At 39.2% G+C, this 24,244-nt stretch overlaps 1 protein-coding gene across 3 annotated transcripts in view; it reads right to left on the bottom strand.

The window, feature by feature from the left end:
* LOC139030790 (uncharacterized) overlaps window positions 1–24,244 on the bottom strand; it is a 200,032-nt gene that overhangs the window by 23,598 nt on the left and 152,190 nt on the right. The window contains exons 3-4 of one of the 3 annotated variants that reach the window (XR_011483168.1): window positions 11,675–11,720; window positions 4,905–5,872 (exon numbers count right to left, since the gene is read on the bottom strand). The exons of 1 other annotated variant lie outside the window; for it this stretch is intronic. The gene's annotated coding sequence lies outside the window, so the exon portion shown is untranslated. Of the gene's footprint in view, window positions 1–4,904; window positions 5,873–11,674; window positions 11,721–24,244 lie in introns of those variants that run through there. One more of the 3 variants, XR_011483167.1, reaches the window with a different exon arrangement.

Raw genomic sequence — 24,244 nt, forward strand, 5'->3', positions numbered from 1 at the left:
GATCATGAATAGAGACTAGACTGAGAGACATGTTATGTGTGTATTTACGCAAATACATACTCATTTGTAAAACACATACTCATTTACTTAGCACCTTCTGTATGTCTAGAATAGTGCTTGGCATTAAGTCAATGTTCATAAATATTTTATAAATGAATGAATGCTAAAGCCTTAAGGCGCCATCATAATTTTTTCCTCAGTGGTTAGTGATGATGTCCTGCTTTCCAAGGCAGAAGTATGGGTGTTTGTTTTCACTGACTTATTCAGTCCCTGAAAAACACCTAGAAGTGTTCTGTCCACCTTCCAGTTTGCAAACACGGGCCCCTTCTACATCTAACCATTTCTCATTCCCTCTTTCCCTCCTCCCATTCACTCTTCCTGAAGCTGTCCAATATTTCACCAGAACTAAAAAAATAAAATTCCTATCGCTGCAGGTGTCCATGTGTTTGGGGCAAAATGAGCCATGGCTGACAATTGTAAAGAAAGAGTGAACAGCTGTTTGCATCTGGATAGAGGGTAAGAAGGAGAGGACAGCTGTGGCAGACAAGAAAGTGAGCAAGTGAGCAGCTGCGGGTAATTCACAGTCTATCAGACTGCCCAGAATAATCGAAATCCAGAGGAAGCATGCCAGACTCAACTTAACTGCTTTACTGTATCCTGCTCTTCATTAGATCTTACTTGTCCTTCATCAGCTACATTGCCATGAGAGCCTCAGAAGGGCTTCCAGCAGGAATATCAGCCCCAAGCTCCCCATCCACAACCCTTGGAGAATCAAACCAAGAGACTTGAAATGGCACAGACTTTTCTTCCAGTAAGTCCATATTTATTAATATTTTTATAAGAAGAAAAAGTCTATGGTAGGCAAGGGTTGTTGTTCAGTTAATAAATCATGTCCAACTCTTTGTGACCCCATGAACTGCAGCACACCAGGCTTCCTGTCCTTCATTATCTCCATGAGTTTGCTCAAACTTATGTCTATTGAGTCAGTGATACCATCCAAACACCTCATCCTCTGTTGTCCCCTTCTCCTCTTGCCCTCAATCTTTCCCAGCATCAGAGTATTTTCCAGTGAGTCAGTTCTTCACATCAGGTGACCGAAGTATTGGAGTTTCAGCTTCAGAATCAGTCCTTCCAATGAACACCCAGGACTGATCTCCTTTAGGATGGACGGTTTGGATCTCCTTGTTGCCCAAGGGACTCTTAAGAGTCTTCTCTCCAGCACCACAGTTTGAAAGCATTGATTCTTCAGCATTGATTCTTCAGCATTCAATCTTCTTTATGGTTGGCAAAGGAAGGAATATTAACTGAAATGTATCTAACATGAGATGGAGCAAAAAGAATTCTTTCTATATTACAAGAGATAATGGTCATTTGGAAGATGACTCCACATTTTAGAATTTGGTTGCTTTTTAGTCACTAAGTCATGTCCTTGTCATACTGTTCACGGGGTTCTCAACACATGAATACTGGAGTGGTTTGCCATTCCCTTCTCCAATGGACCATCTTTAGTATTACTGTGATCAAAGCTAGTGGAGGTGATCCAACTGATCTATTTCAAATCCTAAAAGATAATGCTGTAAAAATGCTGCACTTAGTATGTCAATAAATTTGGAAAGCTCAGCTATAGCCACAGGACTGGAAAAGGTCAATTTTTATTTCAATCCTAAAGAAAGGCAATGCCAAAGAATGTTCAAACTACCATATAATTGCATACATGCTAGCAAGGTAGTGCTCAAAATCCTTCAAGCTAAGCTTCAACAGTATGTGAACTGAGAACTTCTAGATGTACAAACTAGATTTAGAAAAAGGCAGTGGAACAAGAGATCAAATTGCCAACATCTGTTAGATCATAGAAAGAGCAAGGGAATTCCAGAAAAACATCATCAGCTCTTCATATCAGGTGGCTAAAGTATTGGAGCTTCAGTATCCGCCCTTCCAATGAATATTCAGGACTGACTTCCTTTAGGAATGACTGGTTTGATATTGCTGCCCAAGGGACTCTCAAGAGTCTTCTCCAGCCCCACAATTCTAAAGCATCAGTTCTTCAGTGCTCAGTCTTCTTTATGGTCCAACTCTCAAATCCATACATGACTACTGGAAAAACCATAGCTTTGACTAAACACATTTGCCATCACTTCATGGCAAATAGATAGGGGAGAAAGTGGAGACTGACAGATTTTATTTTTTCAGGCTCCGAAATCATGAATGCAAAATGTACACTGTGATTGAAACTTAAGTAAAAAGATAAACATAAGACAACATTGTGAAAAGATTTTTTTTTAAGTAGAGGAAGTCAAAAGAGGAAACCAGAGAGGGAATTTTAAATTTCATTTCTTTTATTTTTATTTTATTTTATTTCTTTTATTTTATGCTGTTAAATTATATAATACAAAAGATGTAAGTAATAGGTGAATTATCATAAAAATTACTGACAAAATCACTAAACTCTAAGCCCAAGAAGGATCCGGTCCTTCCCTGTTTTTTATCATTTTTAATCTCCAACGCCTGCCACAGTGGCTAAATACCAATAAGTATTTGAGGAATGAAGAAGTAAATGAAGTGTGTGAATCATATACATTTTTAAACCATGGTTGTAAAGGAAAGAGTGAAATCTCTTCTACCAAAAGCATGTGTGTGACTGAGAAAAGAAGGTCTGCTCTACTCTAAGAATCAATTAGAAACATCTCAGAAGGCATGCACTCTCAGTGTTTTGAAACTGGCTCTACCTGGGTGAGATATGTGGCCCTAATGAGTTCCCATGTTCTGAACTGGAAGAGACAGAGAAACTAATTAGTCTCCAAGTATGCCCCCAATTCTCATATATGATTCTACAACCTAGATTAAGAGAAAAGAGCGAGTGAGTAATTGCCAAAGGACTAGTGTCCAAGCACTTCGTCTTCAATTTACCAATCAAGAATGGCCTGTGACAAGGTTCCCAGATGTTTTGTGCTTCAGGTGAGTAACCTTCCTCAAAGCAAATTTCATTAATGTTTCTATCCACAGCTCCCCTCTCAGGTCCAGGCTTTGCTCCCTGGTCTGGCACTGTGAGAAGTGCTTGAGCTTTAAACAAGGTGGAAAGAATGTGAGATGTCATCCATTCTTAATTTTACTGTCCGGTACTCCTGCAACAGTAGACTTCAAAGTTTAACGACTTCTTACTGTGTTAAAGGCTGCCTCTAAACCAGGCTTGTCCACTCAACTGTTCCCCAGGGACATTGTGAGGGGTTTATCATTCCAGTATTAACATCTTTATACAAAGTCTGTTTTCCAGATATTTTGAGACTTCCCCAAGTCCTGCTTATATAAAGTGTGAATGTTCCATATTAACATAAGTGACTCCAGCACTCTTGAGCATGGGGTAACTCAAGACCCTGACAAACTTGTATGTTTTCCAAAATATGTTTGCAGCATTTCCCTCTTGCCTATAAAGCAGCATTAAAGGAAATACCTCTCTCCATAAATATTAACTGTCAAGTACTTAAGTGACTTGCACTTCATCATCATCATCACCAAAATCATAAAGTATCTCTTTTGTCCAGGGCTAGGATCACAGTGTACTGGGCATATTCCACAGATATTTGCATTAAGAAGATGCACTCACTGGGGGTTTGTTTTTATCAACCTTTTCTAAAGGTTGAAATACGTCGCTTCCAAATACGATTTCTGTACTTGAAGTGTGATGGCTAATTTTTGGGTCAATTTGACTGGCCATGAGATGCCCAGATACTTGATCAAACATTACCCACTGTCTGCAAGGGTTTTTTGAATGAGATTAACAAATCGGTAGACTGAGTAAAGCAGAGTGCCCCCCATAGCATGAGTATGCCTCATCTAGTCGTCGAAGACCTGAAGAGAATAAAGTCTGAGTCTCCCTTGAGCGAGGATTCTTCCTGCTTGAAAGCCTCCATATGTGTGTTGACTTCTTCCTGCCTTTGAACTGGAACTGAAACACTGGCCCTCCCTGAGTTGTGAGCCTCCTGGCCTTCAGACTGGAGCTACACCGTTAGCTTTACTGGGTCTCCAGCTTCACCCACTCACCCTGCAGGTCTTGAAACTTGCCAAGCTCCATTGTTACATGAGCAATTCCTTGTAATAGATCTCTGTCTCTTTACCTACACGTCTTACTGGTTTTCCTTCCCTTGAGAACACTGACTAGTAGAGCACATAAGAATCAACATATTATTCAACATGGAGGATTTCATCTATTGATAGAGGATTCTGTGAACTTAGAGTCGGGGGCACCAGGATTCTGTCTCCCCATGCAAATAACAATAGCACTGGCAGAATCTCTTGGATGGACTTGAACTCTGGATTCTGTTGAAGGCTTGCAATTTCCAGAGGAAGCCTTGGATGGTAAATTACAGTTAATTTTGGTCAATTTCAGCTCTTAGCATAGCAGCAGCTATCCATCCTCCACTCCCAGCCCCATGGTGGGCAGCTGTGCTGGTGTTCCTGGAGCAACTTGTACATAGCTTACAGGAGTCAGAGAAGTCAAAAAGGACCCAGTCCTATAAATATGGGAAATCTACACTGCTTACTTTTGGCTGTTTCTGATCACAGAGGGGCACACAGAAAGGCAGGCAGCTGCCGCACACAATGTTGCAAACCCCTCCAGCTGAAGTGAATTCCAGGGTATTTAAAGGCCCAGTTTTCTGTCCCCTCAACCTCATTTTTCACTTTTCCCTCTTTTATAAGCCAGACATTAAAAATGAGGACATTCAAAAATCACTACGTATATACGGAAAAATTAGACAGTGACCATACATACCCAGGAAAAGTATCAGAAAAGACCTGAGAAGATCTTAGGTTAACAATTCAGCCTGATCCTCAGCATAGAGACATTTGACACAATTTAAAAAAAAAAAAAAAAGAATGACAATAAGCAGCAAATCCTGGGGAAGAGGGATAATCTTATTTCTAGAGTTATCACATTATTAGATTCAAATGTCCAGTGTGCAACAAAAAAGGCACAAACACACAAAGAAGTAGGGAAGTATGGCTCATTTAAAGGAGAAAAAAAGATAAATCAACAGAAACTCTCTCTGTAAAGACCTAATGGCAGATCTCCAAGACAAAAACTTTAAAACAACTGTCTTAAAATGCTCAAAAACTAAAGGAAAATGTAGAAAAACTCAAAAAGATGACGTGTGAACAAAATGGAAATATCATTAAAGAGACAAAAAATCTAAAAAAATATCAAAATGAAATTCTGGAGCTGAAAACTACAGTAACCAAAATGAAAAAACTCACTACAGGAGTTCAAAGGCAGGTTTGAACAAGCAGAAGAAAGTATCAGCAAACTTTAAGATAGGATAATAAAAATTGTCAAATATGAGGAATAGAAAAAAAAAGGATTAAAGAAAAGCAGACAAATCGATCTATGTTACTGTAAATGGCAAGATTTCATTCTTTTTATAGCTGAGCAGTATTCCATTGTGTATACAAACCACATCATCTTTAAGCACTCATCTATCAGTGGACATTCATGTTGCTTCCATATCTTGGCTATTGTAAATAGTGCTGCAGTGAATATGGGGATGAAGATAACTTTTCAAGTTAGTGTTTTTCATTTTTCTTTGGATAAATACCCAAACATGAGTTGCTAAAGCATATGATAGTTCTATTTTTAATTTTGGGGGGAATCTCCATACAGTTTTCCATTGTGGATACATCAATTTACATTCCCACAAACAATGTATGAGAGTTCTCTTTTTTCCACATCCTCTCCTACTCTTATTTCTTGTCTTTTTGATAACAGTCATTCCAACAGGATGTCTCCAAGATGATATCTCACTGTGGTTCTGACTTTCATTTCTCTGATAATGAGTGACATTGAGCATTTTTCACGCACTTCTTGCCATCTACATGTTTTCTATGGAAAAATAGGTGAAGAGGATTAGGAGGTACAACTACCAGGTATAAAATAAATAAGTTATAAGGATGTAAAGTACAGCACAGGAAATATAGGCAACATATAGCGCCCAGGTGGCGCTAGTGGTAAAGAACCCGCCTGCGAATGCAGGAAAAGACATAGATACAGATTTAATCCCTGGGTAGGGAAGATTCCCTGGAGGATGAAATGGCAACCCCTTACAATATTCTTTCCTGAAAAATTCTGTGAACAGAGGAGCCTGACAGGCTACACATGGGATTGCAAAGAGTTGGACATGACTGAACACAGCAGCACAAGCACAATATCCAATATCCACATGGAGTATAATCTATAAATATATCAAATTAGTACATTTCACACCTGAAACAATATAATATTTTAAGTCAACTCTATTTCCATAAAGATAAATATAAAAATAAAATTTAACTCTGACCAATTAAAAGAAAAAAAATGCAAACAGAGCCCAAGGAAACTAAAATCTAATCCACTAAAACTAAGATGTGCAAAACATATATAGCATCTTTATTTTCCTATCCTTATAACTTAATCTCTTCCAGATTAAACAGTCTATATCTGGCAAATGGTCAGTCTTTCAAACTTCCTCCTTCCCTCTCACTCTTACAACATGTGTCATCTCGGGCTGCATCAGCAGTGATGTGACTTCGTTGTGATAAGGGGTGGAATGATGGGGCATCTTGGATCCCATCCACCAGCTGAGTTCTTGCTAATTTCTATTGTGTGGCTATATCTATATCCCGATAAATCCAGAGCTGTTAAAGTGGAAATGGACCCATCTCTCTTTGGGGCACTGTGCCAGCATTCACTGCTGAAGTCAGGAAGAGCAGACAATTATCTCTAACGGATCCCCCATTATGCTCTTTGTCTAGTTCCCAAGGCTCCACACAATCTAGTCCCACTCCATTACCTCTTTGACCTCTTCCCTCTTGCCTCTTGCCATTGCCTAGTCTTCCCTAACTGCATTAAATTAACCTCCCTGTTTTTCCTAGTGCATTTGGCATGTTTCTATGTCAGGGTCTTTGTACCATTCTTCCCTCTGTTTGGGAGTCATGGCTTGCTTCCTCACTGTTTTCAAGCCTTTGTTCAGATGTCACCTTCTCTATGCATATACCTCAACCACCTTATTTAAAACCAAACACTGCTCCTGAGCTCCCACACTTCCTTGTTGCTTTATTTTATCCATGACAGTCATCACTATCAAATATATCATATGCTTTATGTATTTGTTTGACTTATTATCTGTTTCCCTCCTCATGAATGTAGGCTCACTGTAGAGATTAGGGTTGACAAATAGTGCAGAGGATTCAGAATCCTCTGATTCAGGATTCCTTCTCCATGACCCTAGGGCTTCTCCAGGACCCTAGGACTTCTCCATGACCCTAGGCATAGATGAAGTGCATCTACACCTTAAGTAATGATGAGAAATGGATGGTACAATAAACACCTCATACGATTTTGGGTGGAATCTAGTCAGTACCAAGCCACTCGCCCATCCATTCATGTCCTCCACTTTTTTGATTCCATAACTGTCCTCTTTCAGTCTCTACTGGCTTTTATTTTAAAACTCCAAAGGTCCTAACAAATGACATAGCTATCTTTTTGTTGTTGAAAATTTATTGAGGACCTACTCAAATTTTTATACTAGTGAAGGTAACTCTAGCTGCTATAATAAAAATATTTCAACCAAATAACCTTATTTCTCACTGAGACAATCAGTCCAGTGTGGTATATGTGGCTGACAGTGGGTTTTATCCTTAGAGGGATTTGTATATCCCATCTTATGACTCTACCCTCCCTATCAGTTGCTCAGCACCCAGCTGGAAGAGGAAACAGAGGGAGATATAGACAGAGCAGTTGCCTAAACACCTTGACCACACACATCACTTCTGCTCACATACTATTGTTCAGGACTAGATGATGAAATAACTGGATGCAGGAAGCCGTGGAAATTACAGTCTCTGCCTGAGCATCTCTTTCCCCATGCCATTTCTGTGCCATAGAAGGAAAAGCACAGATCTTGGGCAGTTAGTTGTTTCTACCATGGATACTGCACGACATGTAAGCAGTTTCACATATAGTGCTTCATTAATTCTCTCAACATCCTTATAAGTTATTAAGATTATTCCTATTATTCAGAGGAGATTGATACCTACAGATAAAAGTTGAATTTCTAAGGTTTTAGAATGTGATTCCATTTGAGGAGATTTGCATTTTTAACTGAAATATAACTCACATACCATACAATTCACTAAATGAATTTAAAATGTACAAATGTACATTTTAATGTACACATTTAAAATGTACAAATCAATAGTTTTTTCAGTATGTTCACAGAGTTGTGCAACCATCACCATGATCAATTTTAGAGTATTTCAATCACCCCAAAAGGAAACTTTATACTCATTAGCATTTCCTTCCCATTTTCTCCTCAGGCCCTTCAGCCCTAAGCGACCACTAGTCTACCTCCCGTCTTTATAGATCTGCATATTCTGGACTTTTAATATAAATGAAATCATGCAATATGTGGTCTTTTATGACTGGCTTTTTCCACTCAGATTAATGTCTTCAAGGTTCATAATTGTTGTAGTAAATCAGTAATTTATTTCTTTTTATTGCCTCCAAATACTGCATTGTATGGATAAAGCACAAATTTGCTTATCCATTCATCAAGAGATAATTAGCCTCCAACTAATAAAAATAAATGGAAAAAATAAATAAATAAATAAACCTAACAATTAAGAAGACATACCTTTAAAAAAATTTTTAAAAAAGAGACAGACACTTGGATTCTTTTCACCTGTACCTATTATAAATAATGCTGCTACAAACATTTGTAAACAAGTTTTTATGTGAACACACATTTTTAGTTTTCTTGGGTATATACCTAGGAACAGATTTGCTGGGTCATATGGTAATCTATGGGCTTCCCAGGTGGCACTAATGGTAAAGAACACGCCTGCCAATGTGGGAGACATAAGAGACTCGGGTTCAGTCCCTGGGTCAGGAAGATCCCCTGGAGGAGGGCATGGCAACCCACTCCAGGATTCTTGCCGGGAAAATCCCATGGACAGAGGAGCCTGGCAAACTACAGTTCATAGGGTGGCAAAAAGTCGGACACAACTGAAGCGACTGGGCATGCACACATTCATGGTAATCTACATGTAACATTTTGGGAATCTGTCAGGCTGTTTTCCAAAGTGGCTGTGCTATGTTACAATCTCCCCAGCAGTGTAGAGAGGTCCAGTTTGTCCACATCCTCCCCAATACTTGTTATTATTTCTCTTTTTTATAGTGGGATTTGCATTGTGAAAGATGACTACTTCTGTCAACTTCAAGATTAGAATTACAGTTCAGTTCCCTTAGTAAGAAACTAGATAAGGAAAGAGAAGCCTAGGGGAAAAAAACTGTAAAGGGTTTGTCTCCTGAGCACTGACAATTATTTTGAAACTGGTCATGCAATGGTCTGATCAGCGTCATCTTGATTATTTTAAGTACAGTTAATCTTCAATACCAGGGTCAGTTTTTCCCCATTTCTTTGAGGTCATTTCTCAGGATTGCGGCAACTTGTGTTGTGGCTACAGTCTGGTCATCATGTAGTTAACTTCTTCCACCTGGTAAGGGTTTCAGTATCTATGAGACAGTCCACAAACCTGTGGCCTTTCTGATCTTGTAGACAATCTTCGACCCTTGTGTACGGGAGTTAAAAGCTTTATGACAAAACTATGCTTATGTGGATAAAAACACTCATTAAGAAAGTATTTTTAGACCCACTTCCTATTGAGCTATTTTAATTCTTTGATAAAATTTTTATTCCCAGACATTAAGATATTTCCATTTATTTTTTCCATTTTAATGTTTAATTTATGGAAATTTTTTTCATTGGGATCAATTATTTTCCACATAAGGTTTAAATGAAAATGTTATCCAATGTGGTTTTTTCTTCTTATTGCTCATATCAAATTTTTACTGATTATAGTTTCTGCAATTGCAAGCTTTCTTTTATAGCTATTATTTGTACCAAATCCAATTGTCTCAGGTCAAATTATTCATACCTAAACTTAGTCAAAAAATTGGATTCTTCTGTCAATTTTAGGCAATAATAAATTTTAACATATGCCAGTGTAGTTGTTGGCAGTTTTATTTAGTGTTGATTACTTCTGCCAAGTCTAATTTTTCCCTATTTAATATCTGCATGTTTCAAAATGAGCATAAAGGCATGATTCTTTGGCCAGATTTTCATCTATAACAAATTTTATCATGTGTAATTTCAACCACTGTCATTTTATTTTGTACTGCTTATTCCTACTGATAATATTCAGTAGGAGATGAATAAAAGACTGATAATTATTGCTTGTTTTTTTGGCCATGACATGTGAGCTCTTAGTTCCCTGACCAGGGATGGAACATGTGCCCTCTGCACTGAAAGTGTAGAGTCTTAACCACTGGACCACCAGGAAACCCAGGACTGATAGTCTGAATTTTCTTTCTCTTTAGCTAACTCATTAGAAAACTATGAGAAGTTTCCTTCAGCTACACTACATCAAAGTTATTCTGCTGAGGGGAATTTCTCTGTATGGATGACTTAATTCTTTACCATATTTTTAATGAAGCTGAGTATTCCATACCAACAACTGATGCTAATGGCAGGGCAATGAGCAAATGGTGGGGTTATAATATCCTTGAGTCAAGAGTCCCTGGACCAGTATAACCCAGAGTCACAAAATTAATCTGCTCAACGTGTTTATACCAGATTCATCATTGGAATCAGCTGGGTAACTTCTTTAGACAGTTTCCTAACCTACCTCCTCTATCCCTATCTGTTCCAAGTCAGCAAACTCTCATGTTACATGTCTGAGATGGGCTCCCAGCCACTGGAATTTTTAAAATTTCTTTAGTGACTCTCATGTCTATCCGCAGTAGTCTTCCGGGCTAAGCCATACCCAAAAGTGGGTTGTCCACATGAGCATATGTCAGAATACATTTCTAACTTACCAAGAAAGAGAAATAAGACATAAGGAGGAAGAGGAAACTGCTGGTATCCAAGAATCAGTGGACAGGCATGCTCACTGGAGGGTTTGGTAAAGATGGAAGAGGCACCCAGGCAGCGGTCCTCAATTTGGAGGTCTAGAGAAGGAGGCGAAAGTGAAGCTGGCACCATTTGGCACTGAGTTCTCAGCCCTTGGGCACTGGTGAGTCATCCTCCTTGTCTGGCTCCCACTCTGTTTTGCCTGGTTGGGAGTACACTCCACGGCTGGCGAGACAGTGCCCTGCTCAGAGACTAAAGCGTCAGGTAACCTGCTACAGTGGGTGTGAGTCTCAGTTTACAATTCAAGATGGCAAAGAAATAGAATTTCATTTTCAACTTGTTTTCTGTTGTAGGAAGATGATCATTCATTGCAGGAAGAAAAATAATTTCAGTCAGTTCAAGGTTTTCCTTCTCTTGCCCCAAGGCGGGCCTGAAGCAGGGTAGTGGACCAGTGGTGAGAACTCTTCCCAGAGAGCCAGACCGGCTGCCAGGCTTTGATTGAGACACCAGTTTTGTTCATCTTCTTCCTCTGAATCTGTTTTGGTGTTTTCCATACCAGCAAGAGGTGCTGAAGCTTTTAGTGCCAAGGTGATTGAATGGAAGGCTATTATGTCACCTGCAGAGGTGGATGGATTCTCACCCAAAGCTGGTTTGGTTCTGATATTGGTACTGATGCTGCCACATACACACAGACACATATACACACACCAAAAGGGTACAAAAGACTTATTACTTACATGATTGAGGTGTCTGGGGAGAACAGGACAGGCTTCTCAAGTGAGACTGAAATAAAAAAGAAATGAGAATGGCCTGGTTTTTATTGTGGGGCTGGGCAAAAAATCCCCATGTAGCAAGGGCTTATGGTTTGACTGGCACCAAAAGGTGAATACCCAGGCTTTCTTATCAGCTTGTCCTAGTGTGAGGCTGAAGAGGAAGAGGAGGAGGTCAGGCTCAGAAGCTGTCAACAGTCAATATATCAAAATATGAAGTCAGATTCTTCATTAGAACAGCAATTGTCCTTGATTTCATTTGTCCACTCAGAAATCCCCTGAAGCAACCAGCATCTTGCCTGGTCCTTGGTATTTAAGAATAATTATTATTACCGTTGGGACTTTCCTGGTGGCTCAGATGGTAAAGAACCCACCTACAATGCAGGAGACCCAGGTTGGATTCCTGGGCTGGGAAGATCCACTGGAGTAGGAAATGGCAACCCATTCCAGTATTCTTGCTTGGAGAATTCCATGGACCGAGGAGCCTGGTGGGTTACAGTTGATGGGGTCACCAAGAGTTGGACATGACTAAGCAACTAACACACACACATTATTACCATTATAGCTATTGATTATTTATAAAGTCCCAGGAACTCTTGCATTTTACATGTATATTTCATTTAATCCTGACTGTAATTTTATGAGACGAGTATTATTATTATCGCACTTTATAGATAAATAAAGTGAGGCACAGAAGTAATGGCATCTCCCCGCTGCTGGACTCTGGCTCTCTGTCTTCAGATTCTGTTGTCTAATCTCTCTTTCTTGTCTTCCAAGCCTTTCTCAACCTTCCATCACAGGATAAAGCTGAGCTGCTTTGGTGCACAGGAGGTTCCCAAAGCTTGTCTCTACCACCAGGGCTCGCTGCTTCCACGTGACTCTAATCCTGGAAGCAGGGGTCTAATCCCACTCTCCAGAAGTGGGTCAGCCAGGATCCAGGCAGAAATCAAATGGCACTTTCAGACTGGGCGATTTAAGGAGAACTCATAAAATAATTGTTTGCAAAAATATTGGCAGAGTTTAGGAAAAGGAACAAAGAGCAGAACAGGGATCCATCACCACCTGACACCCCAGCCTGATCAGATGGGAGAGGAAGTGGTTACGGGAACCAAGAAAGTGAGCTGTGGGGAGAGGGCCATCTGAGAGGAGTGTGGCCTTTAGTTGAGGAGCACCACAGAGAAGGAATAAATATCCTGACCTTACTTTCCTCCTGCTCTCCAGATCTCTTGCCAACGTCTTCTACTAGCAAAACCCATTGGAAGAATGGAGGGAAAGGAAATTGTTGACACAGTCCATATGGATAGCCACCCAAGACACCAGGATGGCTATGAAGGATGAAGGATGAAAAATGGATCTATGGAGTAAAATGGAAAATGTCCATCAGAGGCTTACTGATATCTATGCCTTTTATATATACATATACACATATATATATGTGTGTATATGTATATATATGTATATATACACACACACACATATACATGAAGATGGAAGTAAGTAGAAAGGAAACTTCTCCCTCCCTCTCAACTTCTCTCTTTCTCTTTCTGCTCACTCTTCCCATTTCTTAGAAACCCATTGAACTGCCAGTAATACAGTGTCTGCCATATATTGGCTTAAACATGAAAAGGTTTATATAAGTAGTTAAAAAACACAATAGGCCACCAAGTCTCCATCTTTCGGCTCGACCATCCCGGACATTTTGGCTTTCATCCTCACTTAGTTGTCTCTGGTTAGGATGGCTGCTCCTCCCAGCAGCACATTGATGCATCTGTATAGTAAGCCAACAGAAGAATAAAAGAAAAGGAGGAAGACAAAGACTCCCAGAAAGGCATCACTTATGTCTCATTGGCTAGACTGTGTCTCCTAACAACCTTGGATCCTTGGACTACAGGACAATGCAGTTCCCTTGTGAAATGTAGTAGAACATAATACACTGAGAATGTAGTAGAATAAATTCCAGCAATTCCCTTTATTATAGTTTGGAGAATTAGAGTTTTCTTCAAAAGGATGGAAAGAAAATAGACACTGGGTAGGCAGCTATTGGGCTTCTCCAGCGGCTCAGAAAGAAAGAATCCACCTGCAGTGCAGGAACCACAGGAAACTCGGGTTCAAGCCCTGGGTTGGGAAGATTCCCTGGAGGCAGGTATGGAAACCCACTTCAGTATTCTTGCCTGGAGAACTCTATGGACAGAGGAGAATGGAGGGCTATGATCCATAGAGTTGCAAAGAGTCAGGCATGACTGAAGTGACTTAGCATGCATGCATGCAGGCAACTGTCAACACCTGATATACTTAACATTTTTATCTATATTTTTTTAAAAAATCTTCTTGGCTCCCATAACTCTTTAGGTCACTGGAAATCAAACCTAAGAAGAGAGTTACAGACTCTGGTTTGGAGGGTGTAAGGAAGGAGGGAGAGAAATAGATAGATGTATAAATAGATAGAGATATAAAGTTGAAAACATAACTGCTCAGCTATGACATATTTCTTAGACCTTTTTGCAGCCAGATGTGAATGTTTACCATCTTCTCACCTACTGAAGTGCTTAAGACACAGGAACGTGCTCTTACACAGCTCCTTCCCTTTCCTACAGTCTAAAAGCTACAGCCTGTGACCAGCCTCTGCTATACTCTAGGAGATAATGGATCACAAGATGGCATAACTTTATATGTCTACATGAAGCAGAGATATGGCCAAACCTGGACTGTTAAATCCAAGACTATTATGAGAAAGAGATAAGAGTTTCTTTATTCTACAAGCGACTTCCTTTTGAAGTCTCTATGTCACAGCCTCAAATACCTTCTGACCCAAACATGGTTGTCCAGGATGGTTACTACCTCATCCAAAGCCATGCCTGGGTTTATTTGTGATATTTTCCCAGGCTTCCCAAAGTCAGTGGTTAAGTTATCAGACCCTTATTTGCTTGTCATTACTTATTTTCCAAGGACTTCCTCCCTTTTCCAAGCACTGTTCCATCCTTATCCCATCTACCAAGTTCAGATGGAAAGAAGGAGGACTACTCTTGTGGATTAGCAGCCATTCTTTGGGCATTCTGGATGTTCTCGGGAAGGATGAAGATAAACAAGATCTAAAGTCATGTGTAAGAGGGACATAGAGCAGCTAAATAAGACCAGGACATGTGAAGTCTACAGTAGAAAATTCTCACAATCCTTCCTCTAGGTCGCTGGGGAGACTGAATCTCATTTAACCATATCTTGATTTGTTCCGTTTTCTAGGTCTATATCACTTGAGGTAGTTATAGTCGCAGTGTGCATGTGTACTCAGCTACTAAAGTCGTGTCTGACTCTTTGTGACTCCATGGACTATACCCTGCCAGGCTCCTCTGTCCATAGGATCTCCAAGACAAGAACACTGGAGTAGATTCTACTTCCTTCTCCAGATAGTGATGGTGGTTTTGTCTCTAACTCACGTCCAACTCTTGCAACCCCATGGACTGTAGCCTGCCAGGTTCCTCTATCCATGGGATTCTCCAGGCAAGAATACTAGAGTGGGCTGCCATTTCCTTCTCCAGGGGAATCTTCCTGACCCAGGAATCAAACCCAGGTCTCCTATGTTGCAGGCAGATTCTTTACTGACTGAGCTGTGAGGGAAGCCTTTCTTTCTCCAGGGGATCTTCCCAACCTAGGGATTGAGCCTGCATCTCCTGCATTCTCAGGCAGATTCTTTACTGCTGAGCCACCAGGGTTTGTATAACACTTGTCCATCCTCCTGATTTATCCAGAGAAAATTGTGAAAAAAAATAAACTTTAAGAATCTCACAGATGGTTATGAAAAATAGGAGAGGAAGATGAAGAAGGATGTGGTTGTTCTTTACTCCTAGGATACAGGAGGGCTTAAACTAAAGATATTCAATGGAAACTGTCTGTTCTGAGAAATGTCCAAAGATCAAAGGTGAAAGCTTGGAAAAGCTATCACCTTCATGATGTCATCTTCTGGAAGATTCCAAGGGAATCTGTCTTGACTCTGCTGTTGACATAGAAATCCAGGAAATAAATATATGATAACATTTTTACTGGAGGCGGGGATGCAAGGGTTGATCCTCTCTAGTTTTTTACAGTGTTTGTGATTCACAACACTTGATATGAGCCTTTTTAATGACATTTGAGAAGTCTTACGTGGCGGTTGTTTTCTGTAATCCAAGACTTGAGACTGAAGGGGTTCTGGTACTTTTATCACTGACAGAAGCTGCTTGGACCTGTTGATGATCGAGTATGCTGCCTTCATCCCCTACAGTATTTTGCCATGTTCAACTGTAAAAGAACAGCCAAGTTAGGGGGTGAAAACCCAACATGCAATGGGCCTCTAGAGACAAGTTCATATGAAAATAGTCTTTGAGTTCCTAATGGCATGAGAACTAAGGGCAAAGCCTTAACCTTGTCAACTAAAGTTCTTCAGATAGTTTTACAAGTCTCAGTTTGTACCTCAATCACTAGACAAATAGGTGGGTATTGCCAAGTGGAAAACACAAAGTCTAAAAGTTTCTTTCCTACTATCAAAGGAGTTGCTTTGTGTCAATGAAAGACTTTCAGAAGACCAGAAACACAAACACATTGGTAAAGACATATTCATCACCACATGAAGGAAATAACTGAATGAAGTCCATTTGTAGATAGATTTCCAGAAGCTCCTAAAGGTTTTGGCTTCTATTTATGCCTCAGCTTTACAATTTTTCAAGATGGTAGATTTGACAGATGAGAAATACAGCAAAGATATACTTTAAGATCTTATTGAAATGTCCCCATCACCATTTATTTTTGATAGTTTTAAAACTTTCCTTTCCGTAGTGGGTCACAGCATGTAACACTTTTTAAGAAGATTCATTTCAGCATCATGGAGACTATGATTGGTCAAGAGGCCATTTTTGTGCCACCATAGCTTTCTGGGAGAAGAAAACAATTTGATTTTTCCAAAACACTTCTTCAGAATCAAATGCTTAATACTACAGTCAACATCTCATGCCAATAGTTAGAAGTTAGTTTTGGCTTTGACTCTTGGACTTGCTGGACAGCCTGGAGGTGTTAAAGCAGCTCACTGAGTGCAGTAACCTGCTAAAGCATTACCCTTTGCTCCTTGAGTCTGTGTTTTTACTGTAGGGCTCAACCCTAAGACAGCCAATTCCTTTGGCAAAACCAGGTATCTAATGGGACCCTTATGTGGCTGCCATGCTTAATTGGAAAACCAGATGCAGTTAAGAAGCAAAACTGCTTCCAAAGCATATCAAAATCATGAATTACCCCCCAAAGCTTATGTTATATGTATAGATATTTGCTCTCTTATCTCTACTGAACTGACAGACTGTAGTAAGTGCTACAATTTCATCAACTTCTATAGATTTTGCCTCTGGTAAAAGATAATATTCAAGTAAGTCTGAGTGAGTTGCAAACCCATACTAAGTTTGATAACTTCATTGTTCATTTCTCAGATTGACTCCTTCCAGGAAATGGCACCTCACTCCAATATTCATGCCTGGAAAATCCCATGGACCAAGGAGCCTGGTGGGCTACAGTCTATGGGGTCGCAGAGTCAGACACGACTGAGAGACTTCACTTTCACTTTCATAACCAGTTCTAAATCTAGGTTGTCTAAAAGAATTTTGAGGAGATCAGAGCGAGGCAAGGAAAATATCTGAATAAGTGCATGACATGGTGAGGTTCTTCTTCTCTGGGGAAAGGAAAAAAGTTGAAGGGCTTTGGGGACTACAGAATGGGTAGAAACATATGTGAGTGAGAAGAGGACAATTCCATCAAAGGTCAGTCTAGAGTAGAAAACCACTGTTTTCAATAAAGAGTAAGATCTAAAAGACATGAGGGACCATAAGGTTAAATGGAAATCTTAAGACTAAGTCAGTAGAAACCTCAGTTAACTTTGCTGCTATTGCCACCTAATATGAACAAAGAGGGGAGGTTTTGCTGTAGGATAAAGTGTAGAGGCAATTTTAAGTGATGGGTGTCTGAAACCCATTATGCTGTTAAGTTAGAATGCTCCAAGCTTGTCTTTGGATCTTTCCTACACAAACAGAAAGAAAGTTCAGTTCATTCACTCAGTCATGTCCAACTCTTTGTGACCCCAGGGGCTGCAGCACACCAGGCCTCCTTGTCCATCACCAACTCCCGGAACTTGCTCAAAAAAAACTCATGTCCATCAAGTAGGTGATCCCATCCAACCATCTCATCCTTTGTCATCCCCTTCTCCTCCTGCCTTCAATCTTTCCCAGCATCAGGATCTTTTCAAATAAGTCAATTCTTTGCATCAAGTGGCCAAAGTAATGAAGCTTCAGCTTCAGCATCAGTCCTTCCAATGAATGTTCAGCAATGATTTCCTTTAGAATGGACTGGTTGGATCTCCCTGCAGTCCAAGGGACTCTCAAGAGTCTTCACCAACACCACAGTTCAAAAGCATCAATTCTTCAGCACTCAGCTTTCTTTATGGTCCAACTCTCACAACCATACATGACTACCAGACAAAACCATAGCATTGACTAGATGGACTTTTGTCAACAAAGTAATGTCTCTACTTCTCAATATGCTGTCCAGATTGGTCATAGCTTTTCTTCCAAGGAAGAAGTGTCTTTTAATTTCATGGCTGCAGTCACCATCTGCAGCGATTTTGAAGCCCAAGAAAATAAAATCTGTCATTATTTCCATTGTTTCCCCATCTATTTGCCATGAAGTGATGGAACTTCAATGCTATGATCTCAGTTTTCTGAATATTGAGTTTTAAGCCAACTTTTTCACTCTCCTCTTTCACTTTCATCAAGAGGCTCTTCAGTTTCTCTTCTCTTTCTGCCATAAATGTGGTGTCATCTGCATATCTGAGTTTATTGATATTTGTCCCATCAATCTTGATTCCAGCTTGTGTTCCATCCAGTCCAGCATTTCACATGATGTACTCTGCATAAAATTTAAATAAGCAGTGCGATAATATACAGCCTTGATGTGCTCCTTTTCCAAATTGGAATCAGTCCATTGTTCTATGTCCAGTTCTAACTGTTGCTTCTTGAGCTGCATACAGATTTCTCAGGAGGCAGGTCAGGTGGTCTGGTATTCCCATCTCTTGAAGAATTTTCCACAGTTTGTTGTGATCCACAATTTGTTTGTGATTCCTTGGTTACTCCAAGGAAGAAATGATGGGTTTATAGTAGGAAGTGTAGGTCTAGTATCAAAAAAGAAAGATCCTATTTTTTCTTCACAATTGCATGGTAATTTCATCTTTGTGTTTTAAGGGCAATTTTAGAAAACCAGAGGATCTACTTACTCAAAGACAAGTCACTGTGTTAAACAAAGTTGGTTCTTTGTCACTTTAGATTCTGTCTTTCAAGTTAAGGCAGAGCAAGGGCTTTTTAGTGTTCTTTACCTTTATAGTATCCACAGGTATCTTTGTCTAGACTAGCTATAGAGATGTTTTTGTTCCTGGATTTCTCTAATGGCTTATCCAAAAAGATATTAATTTGATCTGTAATTTTGTTTTTCTGAGTCAAAGTATCTTCAAAGGGCTCACTGAGCCCTTATAATTCAGAGAAAGCAGTGTATACTATCTCATATTCCATTTCCTAACTAAATCTGTCACTTGAGGTTTAAGACTATCAGCAAAGAAGTAGTTAAGGCAGTTGTGATATCTTCATCCCTATGGAGAAAAGAATATTCTAGAATAGGGTAGTTAAGCTGTTTCTGAAATCAAGGATGGATCTATTTTCTCCCTCCTTACATAACTGGATTTTTGATGAGTGAATTTTGACAGAAAGACCTCAGGAATAGCTGCTAAGAGATCTTATCCTACTTTTATACTTTTTATAAAAAATGTAACTATAGTTAAATTTTGTCCCGTTTCTCGTATCATTTCAGTAATCAATCCATCCTCTTTTTCAAATGAATTTCTACCACCTCTGGTTTCCCACAAAGAGATGAACTAATTTATAGAGATCAGGGAAGCCCAGACTATAAATTCCTAAGACAATGTTTAAAATCTTCAACTAACTTCTGTTTCTTCCCTAGGAAGAATCAGCAAGTCCTTTGCTAAATTATGAAAATTTGTTTTAACCAAGATTTAAAACTGAAGAATGATTTCCATCTACACTAAAAGATATTGTGAGGGGATATTCTCCACTGAGAAGACTATATTTAGAAATGGGTTGTAGAGGAGAAGGGTGTTAAGGGAAGGTGCAAGAGGAGGAGGAGGAACAGACCAGGGAAAAGAAGAAGTTGGGGGACCAGGAGAAGAGTCAATTTAAAGATGGAGCAGAAGTGGAAAAAGCGAGCTTAGTTTTGATTTTGAGGTCCTCCACATTTTTATTAGCTTTTCCTAAGGAGTCCTTAAGAGATATAATTTCATAACTTTACTGTCTTTTAGAGGGCTTTCTTCTTTTTTTTTTTTTTTTTTTTGGTCTTTAAGAGACCTCTTCATATGAGTTAAAAACTTGTTGACCATTGAATATTTGGAATCTTTGAATCTTTTCATTCACTGAAGTTCCAAACTACTTCCAAATGTCCAGTGCTACTGGCTTTATAATGTTAAACCTATATTCAAGTGGCCTAAACAAACTAATGAAACCTCCTTAGCACTATGGCTCTACCATGACCACAAGAACCTCTGTGAGCAGAATAAATCAAACCAAGAGAGGTACACCAAAGATAAACAAAGAATAAAGGCTTAAGCAGTGCTTCAAGACCGAGAGAACTGGACACTGGTGTGGTCCACAGGAGGACTTACTCCTCTATGAATGGGCCTGGCAGATCAGCAAAGGGGCCTATCCTTCCTGAAACTTAGCAACAAAATTATAGATGAAATCAGCTAGACAGCCATTAGGAAAGGCTCTCAAGGAAGGCTCCAGAGGAGCATTCTACTTGGAGAAAGATGGTGGAAAATTTTCCGTGGTTTTAGCAGGAGAGAGTTGGCCGAAGTTCAGCTCAACTTAGCAGAATAGGGGTTGGCTGAAGTCCAGCTAGTTTCGGAAATGGGCATAGAGGGATTGTTCTTGCGGAATGAGAGCCATTGTCTGGGCAGCTTGTATTTCACTAAGTGAGGTGAAGAGGAAGAATTAGGGGTGAAAGTCACATGTAAAGGGGGATGGGAAGGAACAGTTGTGGGGTGAGAATGGGGATGCAAAGACTCGTAAAGGTCAAAGGGGAAAGTTCTCCAGTCTCAAGTCATTCGGGGTCTCTTACATACAAAAGCAGTAAAACTTGTTTTCATGGAGGCCTTCAATGCCTTCATTCAAACTGATTTCCAACAATGTGACCATGTCAGGGAGGGCAATGTCTTGTAACAGAATACCCTTGACTAAGTCTCCTGAGACTCCTGGACTAGGCTGTGGAATGGGGGCTTCTGGGGAAATAAGAGGAACATTTCCTTCAATGCCTCTTCTTTTTACAGAGGAGAATTCAGATTTGTGAGGAATTTTGCAGGGTAGGATTCAAATGGAAAATGGTAAATCCAGTGGATAAATTCCTCCAGGTTACTGCATATCCAGATAAATGTGAAAACCTTTTAGAATTCAGCAGTGTTCTTTTATTCTGTCAAGATCCCAGGATAATGAAACATAATTTTGAGGAAGAGAATTCAAAGTACTCGGATGTTTGCTTATTTTGGTTCAGGGGAATGCTGGCACCCTTAGGAGACCAGCGCTTAAGTATGCGACATTGGAATGGAAGTCGAGTAGAAAAAAGCATTGGTTCTTCTTACATAAATTTCAGCTGAATATAACTTTCTCATGACATTTTAGCCTTTTTCCCCCCTCACATCTTGGATAGAAATAAGTGAAAAGACAGGACCAAAAGAAGGGATAGTATTAAAGAGATTTTCCAGATGCTTTAAAACCCTTTTAAAATGCTTTTAAAAGCATTCAATTCTGGTTTAACATGGGGTATAAGTTAGTCCACTTATTTTTTTTTTCCTCCGAATCATACAGCTGGTTCTTGAACTGAATGTTCATCTGTGCCCTTGTGAACAATTCCACTGCAGTCAGAGGTGAAAATACTGGAGCAGCTTCCACAAATCTGAGTCACTGAAGGGAATTCGTGTTACTTTTGTCCTTTTCTCCTCTTCATGATTAAAAAAAATTGTAATAAAAACATTGTTTTGCCATAATTTCAAAGAAAGTCATAACATTGATGGATCTTGGCAGAGTGGATCATTTAAACAACTACTTATTCCAACTTTGCCACAGATGTAGAGTAACAGGCTGTAGGTGTTACTTGCCTGTACTCGAGTCTCATGAAATATAAAACCTATTCATTACTAAATTTAAGTCTTGTATGAGGTTTCTTTGAACTTGTTTTTTCAGTGTGCATGGAATGTATAAAAATCAACTTTGTCCAAACTGTTTGTTTAATTGCTTTCAACTGGTTGTTGAGTGCACCATGTACCAGGCATGACAGTGTTTTGTGCTAAGAAAGTATTGTTCTGAAAGAGCAGGAAAACAATACTGTTGTCAGGGTTTAATACAAAATTCATCAGGGCCAGAAATTCATTATTTCATTCTTTTTACTGTGAAAAGATTTAATGATAAATGTTTAAGCCTAAGGTTGTTTCTTTCAAGATACATATCTTCTTCTCTTCCATTAGCCATTCATTCACCTACTACATTCTGCTAAAGGCAGTGTAGAACATTTTCAGTTGTTTCAAGAATACAAACTGTAGAAATTCTAATTTTTACAGTTATGCTTTTGAAATTATCAGAGAAAGGTAACTTTCCTGTACTTAAAAGGAAGCGTCTGCTTAAGGGAACTCAATTTAACAAGCTTGTGTTAAATAATGTGACTGGCATTTTGTAAATTCTGTAAATACTTCAAAGATAAGATTAATATATTTCTTTATGAGTACAGGGATACTTAGGAAAAAAAGATATACAGGAAATCAGAAAACAAAATGAGACTACAAAATTTCAAATCTGGGATTCAAATAAGTCTCCCAGTAAAATTGTTACATAAATAAATTTTATCTTCCTTTGCTCTCCTTGTCCTTTTTAATGCTATTTTCTCTCAGTTGTGGATGCACTTATTCAATCAGTTGTATAAAGTAATTCACACTAGGGTAACTTTGATTGAAATCTCTAAATATTTGTTAGACATCTCCTCATGGCCCAAACTCTGTATGTGAGATAATAAGCTTTCTCTCTTTGATCTTCAGACTTCCCCCTAGAACATCAGCATTATCTGTGAACCTGTTAGAAAGGCAGAATCTCAGACCAACTAAATATGAATCTGCATTTAGACATATTTTTCAAATGATTTTTTTAAACACATTAAAATTTGAGACACAATGGTCTGGAGCAAAGATTCTCAAACTTTAGCTTAATCACATTCATCTGGGTGGTTTTGTCATGAGGTCTCCATTTGAAGAACCTCAGGTTTAGAGGATATAAAAGAAATCTTTGCCTTTAAGCATTTTATAACATAGCTGGGGAGCAAATTGATCATGCATTGAATAATTAGAGAACAGCTGAGTGCTAATCTGTGTGATTTTGAGTTTAACGCAGTGGAAATTTGAGAAGGGAAAGATTTGTGTGGAGTTGAGTTGTCAGGAAAAGTTCCATTGCCTGGGAAAGGATGAAATTGAGAAAGGCAGAAAGTATGGCAGAAAGTGTGGCCAACTGGCAAGAAAAGATTCTGTTTCATCTCAGATAAACTAAGCTAGAGGGACTGATGGACCAAATCGTTATTGAATTTTTCAGTCTCTCAGTCGTGTCTGACTCTTTGTGACCCCATGGACTGTAAGTGTTCCAGGCTTCTCTATTTATGGGATTCTCCAGGCAAGAATATTAGAGTGGGTTGCCATTTCCTCCTCCAGGAGATCTTCCCAACCCAGGGTTCAAATCTGCACTTCCTGCATTTCCTGAATTGCAGGCAGATTTTTTTTTTTTATTTACCACTGAGCCACCTGGGAAACCCCGAATGGGCCAAAAGAAAGTTCATATCCCTGACACTGGAAATACATAATTGCAGTGCAGCTCAAGCTAAGAATTAAACAACTACTCATACCAAGGGCAGAAGCCTTACCTTATTCTTCCATCTTCAGTGCTACTGGTATACCCAGCACACAAGGAGGTGTTCAATAGCTTTTTGCTGACTTCATGAATAAATGAATTTAGATTTGCTCCCTAAAGCTATGATTCTTCACAAATTTTCCCACTTAGATTGCATTTAAAGAAGACAACAAGAATAACCAAAAAGCTTAAGCCAAAACTATTAACCTTTAATAGTGGATTTTCCAGCCCTGAGGAAGCCAAAAGAAAAACAGTTTTGGTGGGAAACAGTTTACTTCCTACATGTCCTATGAATAAGGCTATCATAAAGGGAACTGTGTATACATTTCATTTTCTTGTTTTTCATGTGTTTCATTAGGAGAAAAATTGTTAATGTTTAAGAAAAATCTTAAACACTCCCAGAAAACCTTTTAAAATGAATTTGAACCTTGTGATATTCCCATTATCATTACTGAACAGCATTGGGTGCTACTGCCTGCAAAGTCTCCTTCTCCCAGCCAAGAAAAACCTGCTTATTGTGGGAAGTTTTATAGAG

Source organism: Odocoileus virginianus, chromosome 24 (assembly GCF_023699985.2).
Source record: "Odocoileus virginianus isolate 20LAN1187 ecotype Illinois chromosome 24, Ovbor_1.2, whole genome shotgun sequence".
In the NCBI taxonomy this organism is placed as follows: domain Eukaryota; kingdom Metazoa; phylum Chordata; class Mammalia; order Artiodactyla; family Cervidae; genus Odocoileus; species Odocoileus virginianus.